A 23,073-nucleotide genomic window follows, 5' to 3' on the forward strand; every position below is an offset into this window, starting at 1 on the left:
CCAGAAGACTTCTTTTGCACATAAACACGCTGTCGTGCAAAAGCAAGCTCTGGAGTTTCACACGGTTGATAATACTGGCACTTTGCTCCTACTGCTTTTTATCTTTTAGATGTGGCTTTTAAAAATATATCTCTTACCTGCAGAGATCCTTAAGAATACAAGTAGGAATACTAGGAAAAAATAATCTTTAATAAATGGCTGAAGTTTGGAACATTTTTGTAAAGTACATCAAAGCATATAACAAGAAATTAACCTATAGCAAATCAACAAAGACACCTCCCCTACACACACATAGACACCATCCCTAGCTCAGGAATATTTATCTATGCATTTCATAGATTCATAGAATCATAGAATGGTTTGGGTTGGAAGGGACCTTAAAGATCATCTAACTCCGAACCCCTGCCATAGGCAGGGATGCCACCCACTAGATCAGGTTGGCCAAGGCCCCATCCAGCCTGGACTCCCCTACCTCCAGGGATGGGGCATCCACCACTTCTCTTGGCAACCTATTCTGGTGCCTCACTACCCTTACAGTGAAGAATTTCCTCCTAATGTCTAGTCTAAATCTATCCTTTTTTTAGTTTAAGACCATTGCCCCTTGTCCTATCATTATTTACCTGAGTAAAGAGTCTTTTTCCATCTGTTTTATGAGACCCCTTAAGTACTGAAAGGTCACATTTATCTGAAAACTAACCATACCCTGGAAGCACTTGCATTAGGACTTCTTTTTATTAATGAAAATTTGTAAACCATGCAAGATTCTGATTTTCTTAATAAAATCAATCCAACTTTCCAAGTGGGCTTGGGAATTCAGGCTGTGGTGAATATTTTGATTTTTGATTTAAATTAATTTGATTTATACAAGTGGAACAGTAAGTCTTTACTGGTTGCTCTAAGATGCCTTTAAATAATGAATGTTGCTTATTTCTTAGTATTGATGAATTTGGCAGAGCTGGGTGACAGTGACTAATATTTCAGTGTAACAAGAGGGACATTTGCACCAAAAATAAAATAAAATAAAATAAATGGTTAAGCAAATATTTCTTGTTAAACAATGAATAAATGTTCAAATTCTACTTATTTTTAATGTTCTTTACAGTACTGTGAAACATTTGTGGTAGATGATGAGTTACATGATCTTCTTCTATCTAGGAGCTGAGGTGAAAAGCATTTATTTCATAGGCTGCATGAAAACCCATACAATATAAAAAGGTAAAAATTATAAATTAGCTACTTTTATTTTTCCATCAAGCTTTATCAAATATCAATTACTTTTAAAGTGGTTGGTGTTGAGGTTGCCTTCTGTAACAGAGCCAAAAAGTAGAGTATCCCTTAACACATGTTAGTTATGCAAGTGTAAATAGTTCTGTCTCTTATGCATGAAAAATAGACTGGCTGACCCTTAAAGTGACTGCAGTAATCAACTGTACTAATGTTTCATAAATTCTTCTCAGCACTCTTACCTTACAACAGTATATAGCTAAGAAACCCAAATGCGTGAATCACAGAATGGTTTAGGTTGTAAAGGACCTCTGGAGGTTATCTGGTAAAGCAGGGGCAGCTAGAACAGGTTTCCCAGGTGGCTTTTGGAGATCTCCAAGAAGGGAAACTCACAATTTCTCTAGGCAACTTGAGTCAGTGTTCTGTCACCTGTACAGTAAAGTGTTTCCTGATGTTTAGATGGATCTTGTATTCCAGTTTGTGCCCATTGACTCTTGGCATTGATCACTGCTGGAAAGAGCATGGTTCCATCTTCTTTACACCTTCCCTTCAGGTGTTTATAGACAATGATAAGATCCCCCCCTTGAACTTCTCCAGGCAGAACAGCTCTCTCAGCCTCTCCTCACAGGAGAGTTACTCCAGTCTCTTGAACATCTTGGTGGCCCTCTGCCGTACTCTTTCCAGTGTATCTATGTCTCTTGTATACTGGGGGACTCAGGACTGTACACCGTATTACAGGTGCAGCCTCACCAGTGCTGAGCAGAGGGAAAGTATTGACCTGCTGGCAATACTTTGCCTAATGCAGTCAAGAATACCATTAGCTTTCTTAGCAGCAAGTGCACATTGCTGACTCATGTTCAACTTGGTGTTCACCAGGACTCCCAGCTCCTTTTCAGAAGAGCTGCACAGTGACCCCAGCATGTACTGGTGCCTGGAGTTGTTTCTCCCCAGGTGCAGGACTCTGAACTTCTCCTTGTTGAATTTCTTGAGATTCCTTCTTTTTTTTTTTTTTTTCCAGTCCACCTCTCCTGCCTGTCAAGATCCCTCTGGATGGCTGTGCAGGAGGACTCTGGTGAGTCAGTCACTCACCCTAGTTTTATGTCAACTGTGAATTTACTGAGAGTGCTTTCTAATCCATTGTCCAGATAATTAAGGAAGATGTTAAGCATGACTGGACCCAGTACTGAGTCATGGGACACTCCACTTGTTACTGGCCTCCAACTAGACTTTGCACACCTAAATACGGAAGAAATGTGTGAAAAGTTCCCTCACCTATAACCAAATGGATTCTCTTCTGATTCTTTGAATTGGTGACACTTCAAATTATTCCTTATGGCTGCACAGGATTAGTCTCTCAAACTTCTTAAGAGTTGTTTGATGTCCTTTTAGCATAAAACAAAACAGAATGGTTATATCTATGATAGGTGGAAGTACCACTATATTCTATGATTTTCATGATAAAATTCAGATTTTTGCCCCTGTGACCTACAGTGCTTTTTTTTTTTTTAATAATTAATATCTTTAAGCACCATGCTGACAGATTTTCTAACTTTAAACTTCTTGATAGATGTACGTTCTTAATAATTACACAGGCTAATAATAAAGTGCAGTGTCTTCAATCAAAAGAAAACAGTTTTTATGTACAGATGAAAACTGAAAATGTCCTTCTCTCCCATCCTATAATTCTAGGAAGTTTAGGCTCATCTTAGTATCTTTCTTTTAGAAAATCATTAACTGAATGTGTGTAGATGGACTGGTCCAATTGCATATGAATAAATTTATTTTCCCCCCCTTGTATGTCATATCTTTTGCTGTGGTTTACATTTTGGTTCAGTGACATGTTTTCTTGTTTCACTTTTGTCCAAACAACTTCTTTAGGCATGACTTGAATAGCCCTTACTGCAAATTTATAGCTTTTCAACAAGTTGCATTTACTAAATATATGCTGCATTCAAAAGCATTTCTTCTATTAGTTTTCTCTTCTGCAAGTGATCTTGATCATTGTGTATGAAACAAACAAGAATGTGTATTACAGTTATTATAATGTCTTACAGACTGATGGTCTCTCTCACAAAACCAAGCTGAATTTAAATTTACACAGTAAATCTAACACTAAAATAAACCAGTGAAATACTTTATGAGTGCAGAAAAACAACATGAATTTAAAAAGAGAAGAAGAAAGATATTTCTTAAAAAGACAGAACTGTCATTAACTTTTTTTTTTTCTCTTTAGATTGGAGCAGTGCCAGTGTTAAATATGTGAAAATATTTGCCGCACATAGATCCTATCTTCTAGGCAATGCTAATCTGCCTTCAGGATAATGGACCAGCACTTCTTTGTCTGTTATAAGAGCTAATCTTTGTGTACAGATATTTTGGCTGTTGCGGGTGCTTTTAAATAAGTCCCAGATTGTGAATTTTCTGGTGTGCAACTTTAGTTTCTTTTTAAGATGCCCGTGTGGACAACACACACCACAGACAGCTCCTCAGCATTCCCTCTTCTTCTCCTTCTTCTCACCTGTTGCTCTTTTAGAAAAACACATCCATAAAATCTGAGGCAAGGAAAGTGAAATTCAGAGGGAAAGGCTAAGTTACGGGACATCCTAGCAGGAGCTGCTGAATGACACGAAGCCTCTTTAAGTTTCCCTTCCTATTGCTTGCACATTTGTGCACGTACTTGAACTGTTGCTAAATGTTAGTTTTTTAAAACATATGACCCAGTATATTAGGCCTTAAAACTTCTAGTTATAGGTACAATATCTATAAATAATGAATAAACCTATAATAGTTTATTTTAAAAATCAAGAAGCCAGTAATTCCTCATATATAAAATGAGACAATTAAATAAATGTAGCATTTCTGAATATTTAGTTATGGGTTAACCCCTGCAGGCAGCCAAGTCCCACAAAGCCTCTGGCTTAGACACCCCACCTCCCACCTCTCCAACAGGACTGAGAAGAGAATCAAAAGGGAGAAGACTCGTGGGTTGAGATGAAAACAGTTTAATCGGTAAGGCAAAAGCTTTGCATGGAAACAAAGCAAAACAAGGAATTCATTCACTTCTTCTCATCAGTAGACATACATTCAGCCACTTTCAGGAAAGACGGGTTCATCACTCGTAACAGTTACTTGAGAAGATGAAAAGTCCCTGGCTCTGTGCAAGCACTGCTCTGCAACAACTAGAACATTGGTGTGTTATCACCACTATTTTCATCAAAAATCCAAAACAACAACATACTAACTACTACAAAGAAAATTAACTTTATCCCAGTCAAAACCAGTACATGAATGACTGATGTCATCTAGGATATTTAGAAAGTTGAGGAACATTCACGTGCTCTAAAATATTCAGCTTCTGGGGATTGTCCATGTCTATATTCCAGTACTGTTAAACATCACGTCTGTTAATGGCAATTCAGAATTATCTTTGTTTCCACCTAAGTAGCCTTCTCATGTACTTACTAAATGCCTCTGCAACATGAGTCACAAGCAAAGGAAATAAGAATGTTGACTTTTTTCTTTTTTTTTAATTAAGATTTGATTTCACGAATAAAGATTACAGAACCAGGATGAAAATGTTTAGCATGTCAGAAAGTCAAGAAATATCTGCATAACCAAATATTTCTCTTCTTTATCTTCAAAATAATTTTGCTTTACCATTTGACATCTAAAAATTTTTAATACTAATGTGTCACTTTCCTTTATCTGGTAAGTAGGTCTCAGCTGAAAATAAATATTTTTACCACAAAGAAAACTATGCTGTGGGATATTGCTACTTCTTTCCTTTTCAAACTGGAAAAAGTTATTCACATTTTTTCATTTATAAACATTCTCAAATTAAGATTTGCTTTGATGTTGTGATGATTTGAGGGCTTTATGACTGTGGATTGTTTAAATCTACCAGACGTAACATGGGTATTACATACATATATATATATATAATGAGAAAAAAACAGAAAAATCTTAATGTGCCTGAATGTATGTACATAGAAAGTTGAAGGTGATTGTTTCATAGTGAATTTGATGAAGAATTTTCAAAAAAAAAGGGGGGGGGGGGATTAAAAAAAAAGATAAAAAAAAATAAATCATCATATATTCTTCACATTAGCAAACTGAACTGGATTGCAGTCAGGTCAATACTATATCCTGCAATCATATCCCTGAGAGGGAAGAACAGAAGAAGAAAAAGGCAAGAGAATAGTATATATACAGTGCGAGCCACTCTTTATTTATAATGAGCATAAGCATTTGTGAAGAATCTGAGACATGTACAGTAATGCTAAAAACATTGCAAAATATCGTTGTGTCCTTTTCTTAGATACACATTTGTTAAATGCATGGCGTTTCTGTGACAGAGTAGTCACAGTAAAAAATTACATTCTGAAAGAGACAGCTGAATGATATACAGCAATAATAAACATATATTCAAGAATGAACACAAAACCAAAACATAATGTACTGTTAAAATTGTCCACACTATACTTCAGTTGAGAAAAGGATTCTGGGAAAGGTACAAAGATGGAAAGCATCTAGTTGTATTATTAAAGAAGCCAATCACAAATCATACCTGGAAGGGTGCCAAATTGTGATTGTTTATATAATCTTAACTTTGACATTTCCTAAATTTGAATTTAACTTTGTCTTTCAGCATCATTATATGCAACACATTATTAAATGTTCTTAAATTACTATTTCGATTTAATTATATTCTTTATTAGTATATGGTTATTCTCTATATCCACTGCATTCTAACTTGTTTTTATGTTTTTCTGCAACAGTAGAACCCTCATTTCTCCTGTGTAAGCACAGTCAGATCATACTGATAACCTGAAGACCTATCTTAAATCTTTATTTTGTTCATTTTTGTTGTTGTTGTTGTTTTGGCATGGCCTTTTTGCTTTTCTTATTTGCAGATTTATTTGCAACTGAAGCTGTCAGACACTATATCTAATTACGCAGCTTTTTGGGAGAAAAAAAAATCTTCTCTGTTTACTCCCTTGAAAACATTATTTTGTGCGAAAAACATTGAGGGGTTCCAATCTATCAAATAGCCTGGTGGATGTAATTTAGTTCTGTAAACACGATATCTTGATTATATATTCTTTCACTGAATAGGATTTTTATTCAATATTTTCCTTATTTTGGTATACAATTACCAACTCTTCTTGTCCCAGAAAAGAAGAGAGAGACTGATCATTCTTGTGTTTTCATAAACATACTTTAAAAAGGTTTTGTTTTACCTTCATTGAAGAATAAATATAAGCTTCAAAATTTTGAAATTTCTCAGGAAAGTGAATCGTTGTCTTCAATAACCCCCTGATCAAAGCCTTTTTTTTTTTTTTTATTCAGTATACAGAAACCAATATGAATAAGAGCAATGTCAGAAAAGAAATATCAGAAAAGAAATAGGCAATAGGAACAGTGAAAAACTCAGACTACTGTGTTAAATAAAACAGCCTTAGGGTGTTGAAATAAATCTAATAACACACACAAGTACTATTTTGGTACTCATTCCAATTATTAAATAATTTATTTCTTGAAAAGTTTGTGTGGTTTGACTGACTAGTAAAGAAATAGAGAACTTTTTTTTTCCTTTTTTTTTTTTTTTTTACCAAAAGTAATCCATTAAAAATTGTTACTATGTACATAAAGACCCTTTCTAGTTTGATACACTGTTTATTGTTAAATGGTAATATCATTTTAATTCCTGACTTGTGGAACAGAACATAAGGCTTTATGTTTTAAATATTTAAAGGAATCGAAAAGTGTTTAATATATTGCATATTTTTCTCTTTCCACGTGGAAGAAAAAAGTAAGACTAACAACAACTTATGAGTTTTAAATTTTAAAGTTTTTGGATCAACTGAAGATCTCTAAAGGTTTTTTATATTACTTCACTAGATGTTCTACTTTTATTCCTAGAAGCATGAATGAATCATGGATGCCTATGTGTTTAATTTTCAGATATATGTATAGACCATCTGTTCCACTTTTCACAGTGACCTAACATCCTGACTGTTATAACATTTCAGTAGATATCAACACAAATTTCAAGAGTAAAAAAAGAAGAGATTAACATATAACTGAACTCTTAGCATGATGCAATGAACCAAGACAACCAGAAATACTAAGAGAATGAATTCTTAGTTGCATATGCATAAATACCAATTTATTAGCTATATTATTATATTACTATATTACATATTACTATATATGTTATTTCTATAAGTAATTATAAGTTATTGCTGATAGTTTGTGATATGGAATTTAAACCTGGTTGGTATTCCTAAAACTTGCTGGAAAATTTGCACAGCTTATATTAGCAATATCCTCATCTAAACAAGTAAGATTGGTCTGATTAAGAAAGAATGAACAATGAAAGATGCTCAGAACAACAATGTATGTAAATGAGTTTATCATGGAATTCTGAATGTATCCTTGGTTGAACAAGAGCTTATCTGGTTTTGATAAATGTAAAGGTGAAGTGTGAGCATACAACAGTCTACATAAAGAAGATGACCTACAAGAGGAAGGTTATAAATCAGGTAATTTGTTTTCCTGTTTTCTTTGTGTGAAAGGTGTTATCAAGGTTTTGGCTGTGACGAGGTTTACTTGTGACATTTTTATTTTTTTTTTGTCTTCCCTCCTCAAAAAAGAATAAATTGCATTTTTGAAGATGACTAGAGATGGGAATTGAAGCTGATGGCTGGTCAGTAAAAAGAGAAAGTAACTAGTCAAGAGTAAGTATATTGTAGAGCAGAAGTTTCCTATACACTTATAAGTGAACTTATAGGAGTTCACTTATTTGTAAATAAGTTGAAGAAGAAAAGAAAGGGACAAAGACCAGAGTTCTCTGGATTATTTCTAGAATTCTGAAGATAAGGATGGAAAGTAAAGAGAAAGAGTGGATGGGAAAAGGTTAATAAGGAGATGGAAAAGTCACTAAGTCAAAGAAAGACTGTTCTAAGAAGAGTACAGTCAACAGTATAGTAACTGCAGACTCTTCAAGAAGCATGAGTTATTTTAATGGGAAGGTGTCTAAATAATGATATGCTTACAAATACACAAGTATTTTATGAATAGATCTTTATTGCCTATAAATGTTAGCAAAATTAAACTTCTCAGATAATTGAAAAACTTTCATTTACCTGGGTATGGCTTGAATATGTTCCGCCCTTTATTCATATAACAACGCAAGCATGTTGTTGAAACAAGTTGGTCTCTTCTTTTCAGCATCCTTTATCAGAAGAGTGAGCTGTCAAGCTAATGAGCAATATATTCCAGTGGTTTACATCATATCATGCATGTTTTTGGTATATTTGTTTTAAGCAAGGCTTTCACTCAGAGGGTGGTGAGGCACTGGAACAGGTTGCCCAGAGAGGTTTTGGATATGATTCTATGATTTTCTCACTCTTCTGTTATAACTTTTGGTCTATAATCTGTTATGTTGGTGATATTTTATTCCCCCAGCTTCTGTCATTTCTCAGTCAGCCATCACTCTGTGTACAAATTATATTTTTCTTATGGATGCAAAATGAAACTCCGTTGTTGCACATTTATATAGATTATAGAGATTTTCTTAAGAATCATTGAATTCCTCAGAAAATTTGATCCAGATTTTTAAATTTATTTACTTATAGTGAAGCAAATTAACCTTTATGAAGCTAAAGCATCATAATTATCATGTTAACTGAATTGACATTTCTTAATATCACTCTGTACTACTTAAATTCACAAATAAAATAAAAATATTCATTTTTTAAAGTTCTCTAAGCAACAAATATACAGTTCTCAAAGCCAACCTTGCTTTATAAACTTTCAGTCTTATTCTTCACCTTAGAAACAAAGAAGAAAAGTGGGTGAAGAATGAATAACTTCTGGGAAGTATCTTGGTGTGTCATGAATTTATTTTTAACTTGCATCTTGTAACTTTTATTTCTGTTATGAAAAAACACAGAATATAAACAGTGTAGTTTAGAATTACTGTCAAGCATTTAACTAATCAACAAATACACTTAGAAATGCTCAGCTGCCAAGCCACAGAAGTGGCAAGACAGAACTGATTAATATCAGATGCACAAATTTAGGACTTAAACTGAAAACAAATATATAAATATATAATATTCAGAAAATATTTCCTTGTCAAAATCTCAGTCTTACTGATAACTGCAGAGAGCACTGGAAATTTGAGCAATGCAATGATATCTATGATTTTGGGAAAAAGCAAAAAAAAATCTTCTAATCTTAAGATTCTAAGGACATTTTCTACCTTTTTGGCTCCACCATGTAAATTGGCAGATGGAAAGTAACCATATGTAGAGTAGTCAAATTGTCTGTGAGATGGGTCTGTCCTCCTTCAGGGCACTCTCATAGCCAGGGTGGTGGGGAGTGCTTGGATCAGTGGAGACACTAGTTTATTCACTTCTGAGTGCCTTAGCTGTAACTCTGTTATCAAACGTGGAGGGAAAGACAACATAATTGTGTTTTACCCGTTTGACCGTGCCCGTCAGGCATATTTAAGATTTGCAACAGTAAATGGGCATTTCTGGGTGTACAGATCAATAACAGTTAAGTTTCTCCCAACCAGCTGTTGGCAAATGGCTCCAATTTCTAATGCAGTTCACTAGCATTTTCACATGATGAAGTAAAGCTACAAGACCTACACAAGAGCTTTCTTCTTTCTTTGAATTTGCAAAAACCTAAGCACTTATTGCAGTAATGGTTTTACTGCCAGAAATCACTATATTATATTGTACCTTTTAGGTTAAAATACCAGGCGCCTTATTTAACCAGATGCTGCCCACAGTAACAAATGAACACAATAAATGGAAATGCTTGATTTTTATATCTTGGAAGTCTTTTGAATAGTCTGAGTTATTTTGCCTAGGAAAAGAAAAGTAGTCTTTATGAACAAAAGAGTCAGTCTGCAGAATTTATATATTTATATATTTTTTTCTATTACTGATAAATCTTTTAAATAATATTAGTTTCATCTCTAGCTTTTGAAGAGAGTGGTACATTACTTTCAAATTTCTAGTGGGATGAAATAATTAAAATATTTGTTGTTTCTGTCTAATACTGTTCAACAAAAACTAAGTGAGAAAGTATAAAAGCTGTATGTAATTAGTATAAATGCCTTATATTCATTGACTGTTCTTTTAATAAAATAAGTGTTCTGGACATTGGTTATAGATTTTCTTTAAGTGGCAAAAAATGAAAAGAATATAACTCTTCCCTAGCAAAGTGCTTATTCATAAGCTTAAATTAAATGTGACTTGCTTAATTAAATCCAATGACAAATCACTACTAATCCACTTCTGGTATTAACATCACTTGCTTTTCTTAATTTGCAAATATAATTTTGTTGTCATCTACTCTAAAGAAACAGAGGTAGTAATTAATGATACAACATTCCTGTCCTTTTTCATGAGGTAGAACATATCTGATCACCCAGGTAGGGATATTGGACAAATGCAGCAATGCTTTGTGAATCTGATTCTTTTTTTTTTTTTTTTTATTCCATGTATTCCTTATACTGACAAGTATATTCAGTGGAAAAGATAAACAAGAGTATGTGTTTTTGTAGCAGACCAAGAGTCAAGATGCAAAATACCCTGAAATTTTATTCATTAAGTCTTGATGTGAATTGCTTGAAATTTTCAGCTGCTTAGCCAGGTAATGATCTTTTGGATACTTTATATTACTTTTTAATTATATGTAAACATATCTGTAATGTAAAATAAAATATTTGGTGATTAAAACAGCCTTTAAAAGTCACTCATTTAGAATCTCTGAAAAAAACATTTTTATATTATACATATACACGTGTGTGTGTATATATATGTATATGTGTATATATATATATTCCACATTCATTCTAAAATTTTACCTTCTGGTCTTCATACAAACTAGACACAGATGCAGTCTGGAGAATGTTTCAGTTTTGTAGTCTATAGAATTCTACCTTATGGGAAGGTGATCTGAATAATGTCTAACAGTTTCAGTAAAAATAATTATGGAATTATTTTAATTTAGAATTTAGATACTACCAGAGTAAATCTATAATCAGTAATCAGCTTTCTGTACTTTGAGAAAGTCTCTGCAGTCACCCTCTTCTATGGCTGTCCAGACAAGCATTCTGGAAATGCATTCTTGTAGTCTCTCTCCATACGGAATTGAGGGTGGCCATTCAATCTTTATTAATTAATTAGGGTTACCTACTAAAAAACAGCAATTTTAGTGTCATTCAAATTTAGAATTTGACAAGTCTCCAAGAGTAGATACAACAGCTGGCTGCTTCTTCAGAACACCTACTGATCAATTTAATTAATTAATGAATTCATTTATTTATTAAAAGTTCTGTGGAATAGTTTAATCTTCAGTTGTTTTTTCTTGTTTCCCTCTGAAGCAGTCACTATTAGAAGATATGATGTGTACTTTGCCTGTAGTTCAAAATTTTTAAACTGTTTGGCCAGGGTCATAGGTATTTGACTATATTAACAGCATTTCATATGAACAAAGCATTTCATCTGCCAACATGAGATTCACAACCACACTTTCATCCAATGCTTGTTTTGAAAACTTTTCTTGCTGTATTCTGTGTTTTTCAGCTCAATATAAAGGAAAAGGTTAGCAGAGGACATTAAAATGTAACTTTCAAATAGATTTGCAGTCTGGCAAAAAATGTGAGTGTTCCTTAAAAAAGATAAGAAAAGAAAGAAAGAAACAAAAAACTCTCTAATATAAATAGTGCAGAGACTTTTTTTTTTTTCCAAATCTTCATAGATAGAAATTAAAAAATGCTTTTAATTATACATTATACACTAGAAATGTGTGAAGGTTTCATTTGTAATCATTTTAGTAATGAGCATATGCTTGAAAATAAATTAGGTGAATGCCTAAAGCTAATTTTGAAACTAATGTTTTAAACAGTTGCCTTGTGGTTAGAATGATAATTAATAAAAATGACAGGTATAACTATATTTTTATATTAATGCTAATAATTATTAGATTATTATGTCTACTTTTGAGTGGGAGAAGGCTGTCTTTATACCGAGGGAAAATACAGTATTTCTAACAACAAAGGAGAGCAAACGTCTGATCTTAATTTTACACTTGGTCCATAATTAAACAGCAGCTCTCTGAATATTGTTACATGTTGTGCTTTGATGTAATTTCAAATGTTCCTGATATATATTATGACTTGCATTAAGATTCCTTAGTATCCAGTTCCTAATAATCGGCCAATATAGTTTATATATATTAATTAAAGGTATTTTTATTTCATTTTCAGGAAACATATGAGAAATGAGTGAGGAATATTACCAAGAGAGACAGTAAAATAGTTTATGTTTGAGTTTTAAAACTACTAATCCACAAAGAATATGAATGCAATTTTTATGTATTTTTTTTGCTCTGAAAAACAAACAAACAAACAACAAAAAAAAGACAGTTTTTGAGACATTATTTTTCTTTTCCTTATTCCCAGACAGACTTAACTTGAACTGAAAAGTTATTGATTTAATGAAGAGGAGGGAAAAAAGGAATATTTGAAAACTGCACCAGCAGGCTTGTAATTTAGTGATATGGTTCATACTACATGTAAATTTGAATTATATTAAATTTAAACCTTTAGTAGTATTGTACTTTTTTTTTTCTTTTTTTCTTCACTGAAAACAGCTACAGACTTTTTATTATTATTATTTTTACTTTTGTGAATAACTGGCTGGTATTATAACTGTCCTTACTGTAAACAAATACATATATTATTTAAGTAAATCCTAATAGAGTATGCTTAGAATTAAACCTACTGTATGTACCCTCAACATGGATTTGGTTACATTTATTTTACGTCACATTAAGGAAGTTTCAGTTTTCATATATTGGAAAGTTTGCCGACCTCTACCCCCAGAACAAATATCTACATTCTCTAATCCATTCTCATAAAAGACATATAGGGTCAAATAACGAGGAAGTGCCTAAGGATTATGTTAAAAATAGGCTGTTGTGGAAAATTGGTATGGATGCTGCATTTGTCGGAGTTGTATTAATGTATTTTACTTCTCTTTTTTTTGTTGTTGTTGTTGTTTCTTTTTTAATTCTGGGTGTCTTCATAGAGTCAGAAAGGTTCTTGTTGTTCATGTAATCTGATCTCCTTTCAAAGGAGATCATTCCCAATTGTTACTTCATATTCAATACAGCTTTTGAACTGGAGTCTTTCTTACGAAATCTTGATTTTAAAATTGTCAGTCATGGAAAATTTAGCTCAACCTCATGTAATGGTTCTAATGAATTATTGCCTTCTGTGGTTTAAAAAACAAACAAAAAAAAAAGGTAAAAAAAGGATCCACATATTCTAGTTACAGTATACTTAGTTTTACTTTATATGCCAGACTAGGGAGCTCTTATTGGGAAATTTCTATTCCCTAAAGAGATATTCAATGATTTTGCATACAATAACTCCTTGTTGAATGGAGTAGACTGAAATCCTTGAGATCCTTGAAACAGGAATTGAATAGGAAACATAATATATAAACAAAATATGTATTCAGCTTTCAATGTTTCTTATTAATGTTCTTGAATACTCCTTAATATTTGGCAGAAGGGATATTTTTGTTTGTTTTATTTATTTGTTTACGCATGTGCTGCTGGAGAAGAAAACTAACTTCATTAATTCAAGATTCCAATCTGAAACATATAATATTTAATGTGTATAATATATGTAAAACATACATAATTTATTAATATATAATTATTTTCCTTTAATTATTGGAATTGCTTTTTTTTTTAATGTGGGGATTTTTGCTAAAATATTTGTGTGTGCATGTATGAACTTAAACTATATATATATATGTATATTTGAATAGTTTATAAGAAATTAGGTGATAGGTTTATTAGGTCTGTGAAACTAGCCCCTTAAAGTAGTATTTATTGTGTCTCAAGAACAATATGTTCTTGATTATTCTTTACGTTGTGGGTTAGCAAATAAATCTATGATTCTCTTCATATACATACTTAGTTTTTCTTTAGAACTTTCTGAGGTGTTTTAGTGCTGGGTGGTATCTTCCCCTCACATTTGTCACTTACCCTGAATTCTTCCATGACATTTCATGTTTTGCAAAAAGTATTGTACAAAAGAACTTAAAGTATGCAAATACCTGTTCTCTGTTGTGCTTTGGTAGTCCGTAGCTCACAGTTCACCAAAACAACAACAAATAAATAAATTATTTTATTTTTGGGTTGTTGGATTTTTTTTTCCCCTCTCTAAGGAAAATAAACTATATTCTTTGAGCTGTAACCTGTATTCAATATACAAGAAAGTGCTTAAGTATATAAAAAAATCATTCAGCCATAATTAGTGGCTTCTCACAAGCATCACAAGCACATATCCTTTGTGGGGAGTGGTAAAAGCCCAAGGACAAAATAGAAACACGTTCTACTTAGAATGACATCAGGAGGTCTAGTAATTCGGTAAGCGATACTAGAATTTTATAAGTCAGATAACACAGCTACTTGCCTCATTTTATTAAAAATCCACCCCAAAAATGTGGTGTGGGTTAGTTAACCCAATTCTCAAATGAGTACACATGGAAAGTAATACCCATTTTTATGTCTCTCTCCAGCTATGCCAGGCTGTTTTTTTGTTTGTTTGATTTTTTTTTGCTTTTTTCTCCCTCCCCTGCATAAATGGGTTGCACATGAAGAATAATAAACAGGTTTCCTTCTGAGGGGAACAAAATGAAAAATGCCAAGCAAAAAAAGAACTGTCTGACAATTAGAGCCTCTAAATGAAGCCTTTACCATCAGTAGGAACACCATACAGGAACACTAAATGACTAGATAGTATCACTCTTTTCCAGTAAATCTCTTCTTTTCCCCTTCTCTGCCTCTCTATAAGCACCGATTCTTTGCCTGATTGGATGTTAGCCACCTCAGCAGCTGTCTATCCTTGTTGATGGACGAACACATCCACTGTAAGCTGAAATGAAAGTCAGATGTCTCTTCTAAGAAGATCAATTTGCTTCAGGGTTAAGACTATGAAAAACAGAATGCCAAGTTCACCATCTTCTAGTCAATATGTTTAGAAATACAATAGATATCTAGTCTGACAGGCAGAGGACTGAGGAAAACAAAAGATTTGCTTTGCAGAGAGGAAGTGTTCTCTCTCAACATAGTTAAACCATATCCAGCCTTACCCATTATTTAAGCATTTTGTATCGTGATAGCTTATTCTAAACTCAGAGGTTTAGAAGAAAACTTTCAGATAAGGATACGTTTTGTGAAAGGAATGTAATTGCTACTGGTTCTGTAAAAATCAAAACTTAATTATATGTTAAGGTTACTCTTTTTTTTTTTCCCTATGTCATAAACTTTATTCGAACAATAATAAAGTAAGCTTTATATGATTCAGCTTCAGAAATTTCTGACAGATCTAAACCACTTGTGATTTTTTTTTCATGACTTTTTTAATACAAGTAAAACTTTATAAAGGCAAGTTAATGTTTCATTGTTTCTCTTTATTAAAAAATCAGGTTTTAAAAAATACACATAGATCTGGAAGTGTAATGTCTTGTTTAATATTGGTTACCTTTCTAAACTGTATATTATCTGTCAATTTAATATTTAGCATTAAAGTATTTAAGAGAGTTCTTTGCCTAAAATGTAACTCTTTTGTCACTTCTCACTCAGCATGTTCTCTGACATTGAGATTTAGTTTCTGGTCCCTGTAAGACTGAAGAATATGTTAAACTGAATTAGTGATCTGCTGGAAAATGTGCCTAATCTACTTTTAGAAAATCATCAGAAACTGATTCAGTTGATAATATTGTATAAGGATTGAACTTAAAAACACCTATATGACCTTCTTGTAAGCCTCTTAGCAATACACTAGCAATCCACATGAAGCAATTTTGAGACTTTCCTTGTACATATTAGAAGCTCATAGCAGTTTTAAATCAGTCTTTCTACTCCAAGTATCATTAAAGTCTGAAGGTTTTGCTGGCATTTGAACTTTTCTGGGAATTAAATCTTACAGGGATTTGGCTTGAGCTAAAAGGAATATCTCAGAGCAGTGTCTGGTATTATTAACAATTCATTCTCTCACAAGGTTATCAGCCACTAAATAGCAGGACCATAATTTCATTAAATCATCAATTTGTACATGGCTAGTTCTGCATTATCTGTTAGTTTTGAGTTTTGCCTTAGTGGTACTTGTAGAATTGTTTGTTGCAAAGCTGACAAAAGATTGTTAACGTGAAAAATCACTTGAAATGATATTAAAGTTGATTCACAAAAGTTCTGCAAATGTACTATTTCAGTTCCAATCACAGAATGCGGAGGGTTGAAAGGGACTTCTGTAGGTCATTAGGTCAAATCAATATAGCCCTCTTGCTATGGAAATGCATACTGCATGGGATTACAAAAAAGTCAGTTACTGTCTATTATTTTCTAAAAAAAAAAGTGTAGATATTTGGTATTTCTTATTACATTAGTGCTTGGACTTGGGAATTTCTTGCCCTTGTCATTGCTGAGAAGGTATGTTAAAAATCTGTTTTTCAAAGTCTTAATACACATCTATGTAGAGAATTTTAAAATGCTGAAAAATGGGAGAATATTCTGAAGTTTAAAGCTCAAAAGCATAGTTTAATTAAAATTGTGTTCTCAGTTAGACTTCTTCTCAAGAAGATGGGCAAATTTTGTGGCACTGACTTCAAAATATTTTTGTTTTTTAATGTATTTTAACTGTTTTTTTGTTTGTTTGTTTGTTTTTTTTGTTTTTAATGACTGGAAGATCTGTCTCTATATTTCCTGTTGATTTTGTGAACAAGCTCATGGTTTGATTTTTGTAAGTTGTTTAGTACTTCTACCACCATTAAAAGCAAAGAGAAGTATTCAATTTCTTACACAAGCTTTTGAATACTGTGGAAGAGAGGTCAAGCAAAAAATAATAAAAAAAAAATAGAAGAGGAAAAAAGACTGCTCTTTGTTATAGTTATTTTCTTCAATGGTGATTCAAAGTGACACATTGGCCATTTGAAAACAGGTATGATTTCAGTATTCTTGAAGTTTCACAATCTATGCCCAGTAAAAGTTTACAGAGAGTACAGGAAAGGAAACCAATGGATTTCCTGTAACCTCTCCATTAAACACTCCTTGATATGGGTGTTTTATGCTCTCTACATTACAAATTAGTTTAGAAGATATGATAAAGGTACTTATGATAAATTGAGTTTGATTTTTTTTGTTTGTTTGTTAGTTTGTTTTCCTCTGCTTCTCTGGAGATAACCCAGCTTGCTTCCCTCAAATATGTCATTATCATAGTTGTAGTCAATCACTGAATTCAGTGGTGTTCAAGTATCTGTTAATCTAAGTGGTGACTAACAACAGTTCTCAAATCACTCAGAAACACTTCTACAATGCAGATACTGCATCATATATCTTTTTTGTTTGTTTGTTTTTTCACCATAGATCTTAGAGAGAGAGAAAGCAGATGTTCAAAATCATCTTCCCAGGGACAGAAGCGTCCTAGACCATTCTAGACCATTCTTGTACCTGCAGACTGCAGTTTCAGTAACTTCACACATGGAGAACAATAAGAAAGAGATTTAAGACAGGTTAAGAAGACTCAGACTAGGTTTAAAACATTTCTGAAATAAGGTTGGTCTTTATTCTAAGGGAATAAGAGATACAAATTTGTCATACAACTCTTGGCTGCACTTAATGTTCTGGTGAGTCCTCCTTTTTCTAACTACTTAGTCTGGGTTCAAGTCTTTGAGATAACTGATAGATCCTCCTAGTTGCTCAAGCCATTCAGTCTACAGAGCGGACTGCAAAAACAAGGTAGGAAAGTGCCCTTAAAACACAATGACCTTCTCAGGACTCACAAGCTGATTTATTTATTCCTCTTTCCCTTTTCCTATAATTCCAGCAGTAACCTAAACCAGGTCTTCACCTTACCTGCTCCCTGATGACAGGTCATTGCTATACGTGAAATTGAGTATAGTCATCAGTACTCAGCAAGTTGTCCTCTTCAACCTCTTCTCCAAACAGTTCACCAGGGAGAAGATCTGCAGAATAGTGAGCTGAATCCGTACACCATTCCTATATTGTTGCAATCTGCAGCTTTGGATTTCTAACCTCTTGTAAAGGGGATAAAAATGGACAAAAGGTCCATCATGTTTTGAAACATTTTAACATAGCCATTTCTCTCTGTCAGATGCATCTGATGGAGTAGCTCAGCCCTTGTCTGTTATTAAATACCTTCCACATCTGGGAACATGAAAAAGTACTTACTCCAAAGGAGTTGCAGAGCCTTTTATTTTTATTTTATTTTTATTTTTATTTTTGTTTGTTTGGAAGAAGTTGCATATAGGTAACAATAATTTGGTGAAAACAAGTCTTATGGTTGTTTTGCCACCTTTTTGAACAAAATTCTGTTTCTACTTTCTCTGTTTATATGTGTATTCTTATGTGTATATATTTTAAAATTGTATATAATTACACTTAGGTTAAACCTTTAATTACTTTTACTTTTATCACATTAAAAATAATAATAATTTAAAAAACTATGCATATTAATATGACCTTGATGAAAAGGTCATAAAAGAGTTATTTCCAGCAACATGAAAATATGAATAATGCAATCTGTCTGTGTCTTGATTTTTCAAAGCCTACTAAAAAATTAAGGTGATCTGTGAGGATTTCAGAGGCTGAAAGTCACTCTTATTTAGTATATGCACTTACACTTCTAAAACAGGAAGACTTGTGATATTATTCAGAACATGAAATTCAGAGTTCTTCCAAATACTTTCATTATTTGTTTTGATTTCTGATAAATAGAAATTTCTGCCTGTCATGTAATTTAAGGCATAAAAAAATAAGTAGATAAAATTTTCATGTGATAATAATTTAATTAGCTTTGAGATAATTATCACACCTTACTTAGGAGTCAAGATGCAAACCCTGTGTCCTTTAGCAACCTTATATCCTTACTGATGGTTAACTTCTTTACCATCCTCAGAAATGCCACTAAACCTACTTCTGCTCTGGCATCACTGTTTTTGTGATGTCCCTCTTTCTCTAATTTCATGTCTCACAGCCTGTCTAATGTCTACTGAATGGCATGGATTTTTAGGCTTTCTTCCTTCTTAGTTACTGTTTTGCTAAATAGTTTGTGATCTGTAACTGAGATTTACAAAAATAACCATTTAAGTTTTGTTTGTTTGTTTGATTACAATATAGATTTCTAGGATGATGGAAAATTTTCGGCATGCTATTTCAGGGATCTATTTTCATTATATGCTAATGTTTATGCATAAAGCATCCTGTTTACTTGTTGGATGACAAGCAGCATGTCAGGTATGCATGACTAACTTTCTTCTAAGGATATTTAAAATTCCTCATATGAAGATCCTTACACGAAAAGATCTCTTCAAGTAACTCAATGAAGGGAAAAAAACAACACACTCTATATTTTTAGAGGCCTAAGTATTACTTTACTGACATTTTTTTTTTTTTTTCATTGCTTAACAACTGCTAGTTGAAGCTAAACTCTTAAATCAGGGAAGATTTTTTTTCCTGCCCTTTAAGGAGCTAAGTTTTTCTCATATACTAATGACTATAATAAAACTTAATAAGTGAATTAAACTTAATAAGACTTAGATACTGAGACAGAAAATAAATAAATAAATAAAAAGTTAGACATGGGAGACATAATGAAGCAGAGATTAAGAAACTTTTCTGAGCCAAGCTGTTTCCCAAGACTTCATAATTAATCAAATTAGTTTGGTGTAAAATGTGTTGTACTGGTCCAGGACCTGAATGTCAGCTATTCTAACTTTCATCCAATTGTTGCAGACATTTCTCTGAAGTTTTGAAGACTTGATATGAGTCTGTGGTGTTCCCTGTTCTGTGCTGTGCTTTGTTAGATATATCATGATGAAACAGCTATAATGCCATGAATAACTGCAGAAGTTTATTAAAAATGCTCAGCATGGAGTCTTAAATTGCTTTCTACAGGCCTACAAAGCTCAGTTCCTCAGCGACTGGAGGGTGTAAAGAATACATGACTTGGCAGACTAAAACAATACTATTTGTGAGATATTTGGTTCATACTCTCCTGCTTGAACCTTCCAGTCTTCTAGATCCCAGTCTTTAGGGTTTGGTGCCAGAATAACTTGGTAACATCCACATTGCTAAAGATGCTCCATGTTTTTGCTGAAGCCAATTACATAATGATGTTTTGTGATATCACCAACACATTACGAAGATTGTAATAAAGTATATCAACAAAGTATATAATTACCTTAGGATCATGTATTTTCACAAAAATATGTATGTTTTACTGTAAAGTAGTAAAGTAGTACATTTTTAAAGAAAAAAATTATTAATAAAGATTATGTGAATATAGGGCTAAAACACCATCAATTAACTCACTTAAATTTAGCTGAGTTTCAACTAAAAGACAAACAAAATGTGTTCTTACATAGGCAGAGGATGACTGTTGCACAGAGTTTTTTCTGTCTGGGCATATTCATTTATTTATGTCACACACACAGGAATCAAAGTGAAAATCCGAAATTCACAGATAGGAGACTGTCTACCCAATTCACAAATTCTTAACTTTGTCTTTGTTATGTTCTTACTGCATATGAAGTGTAACACTTACTTTTAACGTTTATCGTGTCAAATGAAAAAATCTAGAGATAGGAAACTCATACTGCATTGCCAGTCTGCAGGAACGCCTTTCTTTAGCAATTGCTGGTTGAGGATGGGATTTTGCTTTTATTTTTATGTTTGTATTTCAGTGAAGAAGTGTATTGTAAATACTCTTTTGAACTCTAAGCTCAGAAATGGGCTGTCTCCTTTACAGTGTTTCTCTTTTTTAATACTTTAACTTCTTTGTGGAGTTTGATACTTTGTCTTGCAGCACCTTATGTGGTTTCTTAGACCAATCTTATATGACATTTCACCCTTCGTAATATAAATGATCTAATAGCTAAAATTACCTCCCCCGAAAACCGTATCCAATAAATATAGTTAATTTGGAATAGAATTATACCATTAAAATTGTGTTACTTATCTCCTCTGTCCTTAGACAGATTTTTCAAGTTAATGGTTTATTGATTTTCCTGTGACTTTCCCTTCCCTTCCCTTCCCTTCCCTTCCCTTCCCTTCCCTTCCCTTCCCTTCCCTTCCCTTCCCTTCCCTTCCCTTCCCTTCCCTTCCCTTCCCTTCCCTTCCCTTCCCTTCCCTTCCCTTCCCTTCCCTTCCCTTCCCTTCCCTTCCCTTCCCTTCCCTTCCCTTCCCTTCCCTTCCCTTCCCTTCCCTTCCCTTCCCTTCCCTTCCCTTCCCTTCCCTTCCCTTCCCTTCCCTTCCCTTCCCTTCCCTTCCCTTCCCTTCCCTTCCCTTCCCTTCCCTTCCCTTCCCTTCCCTTCCCTTCCCTTCCCTTCCCTTCCCTTCCCTTCCCTTCCCTTCCCTTCCCTTCCCTTCCCTTCCCTTCCCTTCCCTTCCCTTCCCTTCCCTTCCCTTCCCTTCCCTTCCCTTCCCTTCCCTTCCCTTCCCTTCCCTTCCCTTCCCTTCCCTTCCCTTCCCTTCCCTTCCCTTCCCTTCCCTTCCCTTCCCTTCCCTTCCCTTCCCTTCCCTTCCCTTCCCTTCCCTTCCCTTCCCTTCCCTTCCCTTCCCTTCCCTTCCCTTCCCTTCCCTTCCCTTCCCTTCCCCTTGAAAGACTTTAGACATTAATTGTTGGGATATCTGAAGTTCAAGTCATTAGGGAAATTTTCCTTTTCTGTTGTAACACAGATTAATGGTGAGTGAACACTGATGAAAATAGCTGGGAAATAATAAATTCATCTAAATTTTACTCATCATTCAAAAAAGTTACAATTAAGTTTAGCCTTCAAAGGAATTGCTTCCACAGATTATCACTGTGGGAGTTCCTTTGTTATGACCTTTGTTCTTGTGTATTTTACTTTTTGTCTGTAAATTAGGTGATTCTTGACCCATTTTCAAATAACTGTAACAATGATATTTCTTACATCTACCTGATGTTTCAAACTGTGTTTATGATCTAACAAAGTGAGAGAGAGATAGAAATGTGCCATTGAATTAAACAGGAACTAATTCACAAGATACTTAACCATTTAGTGCGGTGGGAGATGGGACTCTCTCTCACAGGGACAAATGATAGTTTACTAACACACACACACAAACACACAAATTTATGAACTTTTTTTGCTTTGGAAATGTTATGAGCAAAGAATGAAGGATTGTCATTGCGAATGTATTACCATTTTTGAGGTGATTTGAAGAAGAAAGAAAAATTGTGGACAAAATTATGGGTTTTGTTTCAGTTTTGCATGAAAGCACACTGCTGAGGATATATTTACAATACGTTATTAAATAGATGTCAGAATACTAGTGAACTGGAGGAGCCTTATTTATCATCAAATTCAGTTATTTACTGTTGCAGTAATTTTTTCCTAGTTAAATTAAACTCTATTTCATTGTCTCTTTAAGAAATTACACTTCAGTTTCTCTATTTACAGTTAAAGATTGTCATATATTCTACGAAGGTTAATTTAAAATTTTCAAAAAGGTTGAATACAGTCTGAAAAAAAACAAAACCCTACAAGTATGATTTTTATTTCCTGTTTTGATTTGCATCTTTTCCTTATATGATCTTTCAATATAATTATATTATGTAATCTAGCTAATCAAGAGTGAAGAATCTAAATAAATGTTTCCCTTTTGCTGCCTGGCAATTAGCTTTATGCCAGATATGTTAGTATTTCTGATGCAACATGGACAATCTACTAACAATGGGGTGTCCTTTTTCTTTCTTTATATAGC

General features: G+C 33.5%; 1 protein-coding gene across 11 annotated transcripts in view; it reads left to right on the plus strand.

Moving 5' to 3' along the window:
* The window catches only part of MGAT4C (MGAT4 family member C), a 427,868-nt gene that overhangs the window by 64,900 nt on the left and 339,895 nt on the right, over window positions 1-23,073 (plus strand). For 2 of the 11 annotated variants that reach the window (XR_014578076.1, XR_014578077.1), the window contains 2 exons: window positions 2,243-2,296; window positions 3,458-15,708. The exons of 8 other annotated variants lie outside the window; for them this stretch is intronic. The gene's annotated coding sequence lies outside the window, so the exon portion shown is untranslated. Of the gene's footprint in view, window positions 1-2,242; window positions 2,297-3,457; window positions 15,709-23,073 lie in introns of those variants that run through there. One more of the 11 variants, XM_083820111.1, reaches the window with a different exon arrangement.

Source organism: Anser anser (genome assembly GCF_964211835.1).
Source record: "Anser anser genome assembly, chromosome: 1".
NCBI lineage: Eukaryota > Metazoa > Chordata > Aves > Anseriformes > Anatidae > Anser > Anser anser.